We start from the raw sequence: 6,281 nt of genomic DNA, 5'->3' as shown, positions 1-6,281 counted from the left end.
AAGACGGAAATGGGCGAGAGATGATATATATATATACAATGAAAAAATATTCTTGAATCCTTTAATTACATATGACCAACAAAATATGGAGAGCCACACCCATAACATATGGTCCAACACCACACTCTTAAAGGGATCCAAACAAAAGTGGGCTAACCTTTGTTGGGCTAACCACAACAAAGTTTGCCTGCTTTGAGCACAAATAGGCTCAAAGCAGATCCCACACACATCCAGAACTACACAAGACAGACAATTGAACATGGAAACCAACCTCATCACCCAGCAGTGATGTCCAAGCAAGATTGGACATCACTGCTAAAAGCTGCCCTCAGTAAGACCTTCTATAAGCTGAAGTTTGTCTCTCCTCATAGACTTTTCCAAATTGATGTACACATTTTCCTACTCACTTGAAGCTTTAACTAAACAGTTCTGCTTGTTGGCCACAGGACAAACATACAGCTTTAAAATGGTGTATGTAAAGCATAGTGTGCATGTTGCACAGGGGAATATATGATTGTTTTCTTTTCTTTATATTTTTTTGTTGTGCTTTGCATGTTTGGATTGTTTTGGGGGTTTCTCCCAACCCGAACGCACTGGGCCTAGGGCGGCCGTTTAAGGAGGCGGATTGCGTCCCGTAATCAGTGCGCTCAGGTGTCAGCAGAGGCTGATTGAAGCCAGAATAAAAGGAGCCTGGATGGAAGGAGAGGAGTGAGGACTGATCCTGTAAGTGGCAGAGACGGATGTGCTGCTGAGTGAGGGGCGGACGGAATCCGCACGTCAGGCGCCGAGAGGTGAACCGACGGTCCAGTGCAGAGGATCGGGGCTTCAATCAGCCTCTGCCCGCGCCTGTAAGTAGCGCTCCTCTTCGATCAGAGTTTTGGCAGGGAATACGTCCCTCGACGGCGTCTTGGTGTGGGGATGCTGGCGCTTTCCCTGCTTCTTTCTTTTAGCTGGATCGGTCTGAAAAGGGGCGTGGCACGCCGAAGAGCGGAACAGTGCTGGAGCGTCGCAGAGTCAGCTGGGGATCGGCAAGGGAGCACATTGTAGACGGATCGCCTTCACCTGGAGCAGCGTGACAAGTGGAGCCCAACTGGTGGCCTCGGATTGGTGACTTTCTTTTTAGGACAGTTATTGAACCTTGGATTTTATTAAGAAGAAAAGGACTGTTTTTATTCTGTCACTGTTGAAAGTGATTTTCTTTGTAATAAAACATTTAAAATTTGATCTGCTGCTTGGGTTTTGAGTTGTTTGCTCCCCCTTGTACCAACGACGAAATGTGGGGCCATATTGGTCACACACATGCACAAAATCGTACACAATAGCATGCAAGGTGTGTAAACCTAAATATGATTAGGTCAGTGCCTCACCAGCTATGAACCTCACTACATGGTCATCTGCTGCTGTAGCCCAATCTGCCTCATGCACTACAATGACATGAAATGATGTGCTGGTAGTTGAAGCTCAGCTTCAAGTGCCAGCATTCAGAGAATGGGACATGCTTGATCTGAAGAATAGAACCTGTAAATAAGACAATGGAAGGACTAATAAAGGTTGGAAACAAATATGCATATCATCTTTTAGAAAAAGACCAAAGACATGCGTTTAAAAATGAAGTAGACCAACCACCACCAGCCAATTGCGCAGTTCTTACCTAGGCACTGAAGGAACATTGAGCTGCCAGCATGGTGGAGAGATGTGGACGGATATATAAAGAGAATGCTTAAGATGACCAACAACCAGGCTGCTAAGAGTGATGCTAAGGGAATTTCATAAGTAGCTGCTCTTGAAGGAATGGCTGAGGAATGAGGATGGAAAACTGAGAAATGACAAGGAATAAAGAAAAACTACCATGTTTTAGGACAAATGATTTGAGCATTGAAATGGGAGATGCTTGATTTCATGAAATAACATACTGAATAAAAAATAAGACAAAAAAATTTCAGAAGATCTGAAATTTTAGAGGCAGATTGTCAGCAAGGATATTATTATGGATGGATGACCAGGACATCTATAAAACTGACTGATACCAAATGATGACATAAAAGGCATATATTTGGTGGAGGTTTGGCTTTTAATTATTTCAAACACAACAGCTTGATTGCAGAGCAACATTGTGATTTTGCTTCAGGAAATGAGTCCTTGGGGAACAGGCTATACAGCAGTGGTACAGATTTCACAAAATGCTGAGGACTAGACCTGCTGAAATGGAGGGATTAGTTGACCCCTAACCAGCTGCCCTGGAGACCCCTCCCCCAAAGATGGCCAATGTCCAACAGACTGAAATGGTGGAGAAAAATCACAAAACGAGGAGATGCCATTCTAGACGTAATTACGTGGCATTGGCTCCACCCCTATACTGAAGTTGAGCAACCTTCAAATGGTATTGAAATGGTAGTAAAACTCAATAAAAACAAAAAATTTCAGTTAGAAAAAAAAATATCTATAGCATTATGTAAAACACTTTGAACTGCCTTGTTGCTGTACAAAGAAATTTGACTTGGTGAACCCTGGCAATGATGTTGGAGTTTCAATTCCTCCAGATCAGGGCCATGTGGTTTAGAACAATTTAAGAGTGCTGATTGTCTGTTGCTGACAAACCCACTGGAATAACTGAAACCCACTGTCATAAAGCCAATTGCCTTATGATTCCAATCTTGCTAGGAAGCAAGACTGGAATTAATGCCTTCATCTGTGGTACCTGGTTTAGCAAGACTGGCTGAATGAACCTAGAAGTGAAAGAATGGCCTAGGAAATAATATGCACACAAAATTTTGACGATCTAGTAGGGACAATCTAGATCATGTCTCACTGGATGAGACATGAGCTTGAAGCATATCATGAATGCAGGACAATTTGCTTGGTGGCAGAAAAACCAAGTAAAGCTTCTAAGACCAAGAAAATACCCAGAAAGTCTAATGTGTTAAACAAGCCCTAAGTCTTTACCTAAGCAGGTGAACATACAGATCAACATATTTCATACTCAGGATGGCATTTGACAAAATGTAAACTTATCCCTTGTTTAACAACTGGAGAAAGCACTTGTTGAGATGAGCTACAGAAAATTTATCAGTCATCTTCACTGATAAAGATGACTGATAACATGCGCAGCATGTCGCTTTCAGAATGGAGGCAATAATACTTTATTCTAACTAAGCTATTTACAATTAGGTTAATAAAATAATGACCTACTTGCAGCCAGCACAGATACCTCTCTTCAGATTCTCTTCAGCCGGCGCAATTCTTGCAAACAGCTTTGCGATGTGTGATGTCATTTTTAGGACGGCTTCTCTGTACCTCATATTGTCTCCTGATTTACCTGCTGCATTTTTAATTTCTGAAAGCTTTATCAAGATGCACTGCATCTTGGTTTTCCCTCTGACCAAACTAGAAAGAAATTATTGTATTTTTATTTGACCTTTGCATGCTAAATGTGAATTATTATTCTTTTTTTTATATATATAAAAACTTACTTTTTAGGAGATCCCTATTCTAGTGCCTTATTCCTCACCATTTCAGTCTTATTTGGAGGACCTTATGATGATCTTTCTGAGAACAAATTGCCTTAGCACTGCTCCAGCACAGGCTTTTCCAAGCAGGCTATAGGTTGTGACTCCTCCATGTAGCCAACCCTGGAGGACATGGATGGGAGTCAAAGCTGAGGAGCTCCTTAAACTGCTCTTGCCACCCATCAGCCATCCTTTGAACCACTGCCTGGAATAATTCCTGCTGATTGCTTTTCCAGAGTAGAAATCTTTTTTTGCCAGTGCAGCCACAGAAGCCGCAGCCCTTCTGCCCAAACTGTTCACTCTTTCCCAAAGCAAACCAAAACCTTAAACTTAGCAGGGACAATAGCTATCTTTTTAGTCATATAATTTTCATCTGTAGTTCCTGCAGGTTGATGTTATGAAACACAACTAAAGCAAAATATTTATACAGCTACATAATAGCTTTAGCTTTACAATTTAGTTGTTTTCGCAAAACTTCCTCCCCATCATTATCACCAGATTGTGGTTCATTTTTGCTATTAATCACTAACATGCTCCACCCCACCCCATGGATATAAGACAAATCAGTCACACTCCGAAAGCCCCCCAACATATGAAAATATGATTGCAAAAACAAACATGGCCGAATGCTGCTTGTTTCATTCTAATTAAAGTGCTGCGCAGCCTCATCCATTCACACAAGAGCTGCAGTGAAATACTCAAAGCTGGCAAACTCCCAACTTTGCAGTGTGCAAATTAGCAGTCCTGTGGTGTTTGTTATTCATGGTTTGATGTAACAATTTGTTTATTAAGATGGGCTGCAGGCAGTACTGTGCAGCAAACCTGCTTGTAATTAGATTCCAATTATTTGTCTGTTTCTGATATTGTAAACTGGCACTTACCACATCAGTTAAATTGACACAGTGCACTGCTTGGTTTACTCTGTAATTAAAACGTGTTCTGTTAATTAGATGATGACCACTTTATTCCAGGGCTCTTGTGTTTGGGCTCCTCGGCGGCATGCTGTTTGGATCATGAGCTGCCAGACGTTTTCCCTAATCAGCCCTTGTTTTGTTTCAATTACCACCTGCTGTTCAAAGGCATGCCTCGCTGGCCTCTGCCTCTACACGCACAAACACACACACACACACGCGCACGCAGACACACACACACAGTTACACAGATCTACACAACAATGTGGCAAGGCCTTCCAGCTGCAACACAATCTCATCTGGGCCTGCTTTCTTCTTTATTAGAGAGTACCGCTCGGTTTCAAAGAGGAGAAGCAATTAAAAAGGGAACTAAAGGAAGATGAAAGCATAATGGTGCTTATCACATCAGTTAGCAAGGCCTTGTATGAGGCCAGTGGTAATGATGCTCATTGGGTAAATAGCTCAGATATCTCCTTTGCTTGGGAAAAAAGAAGGTGAAGGTTGGGGAAGATGTTGGATCAATGAGAGGATTACTAGGTTGAGATGACTTCTAATACAATGGAAGTGCTGGGATGAACTTAAAGGTGAACTCTGTGTTACAACACAAAGGACCAAATGTCTTGGAGGCTCTTTCAACTGATTTAGTTTGCAGTGAGAAACTGATAAGAGGCGACCCATAAATGTTTGGATGAGTACGTATGTCAAAGTAGAAAATCGTTGTTAAATTGAATTAGTTCACAAATTTCTTTTTCATCAGACTAATTGAATAACTGGAGTTGATTAACAAATTAATCAATAATCTTCTTGTTGAAGGGGAGCAAAATCCACTTTTTTAACCCTTAAATATATGTTGTGTGCTTTCAGTCTTTTTAAATTCATTTCCTTGTTTCCTTGTTACATTTTGACCTTGTTTACAAGTCTAAACAAGGGCATGGACTTCTGCTTACCAATTTCACCAATACTGTGCATTTGGTAGTCACTGTCACGTAGAAAGGCTCTAAGGGACAGTGGAACCCTGGATTCAGGAAAAGCAATGTGGTTTTACTCCTAGCAGTAGAACAGTGGACCAAGAGCTTCATGTACAAAAAATTTATGGCGCCATATTTTACACACAAGTCGGCATGTATAAAAATTAATGTGGTGTATACCTGCTATGAAAATGTGCAGCAGTCGTACTGACTTATTTTGTGGACAAAATGCCAAAACTCTTTGCAGTTTACACTGAAACCTGACTCCATTCAGTGTTATTGAACCCAATATCTTTTCTTGATTTTGATCCCTTATTGCTTAAACTTAAATGATGAAACTAAGCCATGTTTTACAGACGACCAAACTGACATAATTAAAAATATGTCAATTTTATATTGACATATTTATTATTTTATATATGAGACCCGGGTTCAAATCCAGGCTGGGGCAAAAAGTTACAACAGTGAAATTGAGCTATCCAGTGTGGGTCCTTAGGCAAGACCCTTGGAGCTATATAGCCTACCTCATACCATGAGAGACATTGATATGCATAACATGCCGGCTCAGACGTCGCCCGGCTAAACAAGGTCTGAGTCAGGTGCTGGGGAACCAGAGCACCTTGATGACAAATGGGCTACTGGAACAAGACGGAAATGGGCTAGAGGTGAAAACTACAACTACCCCAGAGACTGGGGTAGTTGACTGGGTATGCAGCCCCAGTAATGAATGAACCATCAAAACTGAACGAGGCAGCAGCTGACCTGAGAGAGAGAATCATGGCCCGAATGAACACCAGACAACCCCGACGCCAACTACAGCGGCTGAGTGAAGTACCATCAGAAAGTCTTATTGAAGATGTGAATGCAGCATTGAGAACAATCCCTACCAAACACCA

The 6,281-nt window shown here is 41.6% G+C and overlaps 1 long non-coding RNA gene across 1 annotated transcript; it reads left to right on the top strand.

Annotated features, from left to right (window-relative positions):
• The first annotated feature begins 609 nt into the window (after positions 1-609).
• Positions 610-1,224, top strand: LOC107834456 (uncharacterized). The gene is made up of 2 exons (XR_001660245.1): positions 610-848; positions 951-1,224. It is a non-coding gene; the product is annotated as an uncharacterized LOC107834456 (long non-coding RNA).
• Positions 1,225-6,281: the final 5,057 nt, after the last annotated feature.

This window comes from Poecilia formosa, unplaced genomic scaffold (genome assembly GCF_000485575.1).
Source record: "Poecilia formosa unplaced genomic scaffold, Poecilia_formosa-5.1.2 Scaffold630, whole genome shotgun sequence".
Taxonomy (NCBI): Eukaryota; Metazoa; Chordata; class Actinopteri; order Cyprinodontiformes; family Poeciliidae; genus Poecilia; species Poecilia formosa.
Note: the sequence above shows the minus strand (reverse complement) of the source record. Positions and strands in the feature narration are given on the sequence as shown.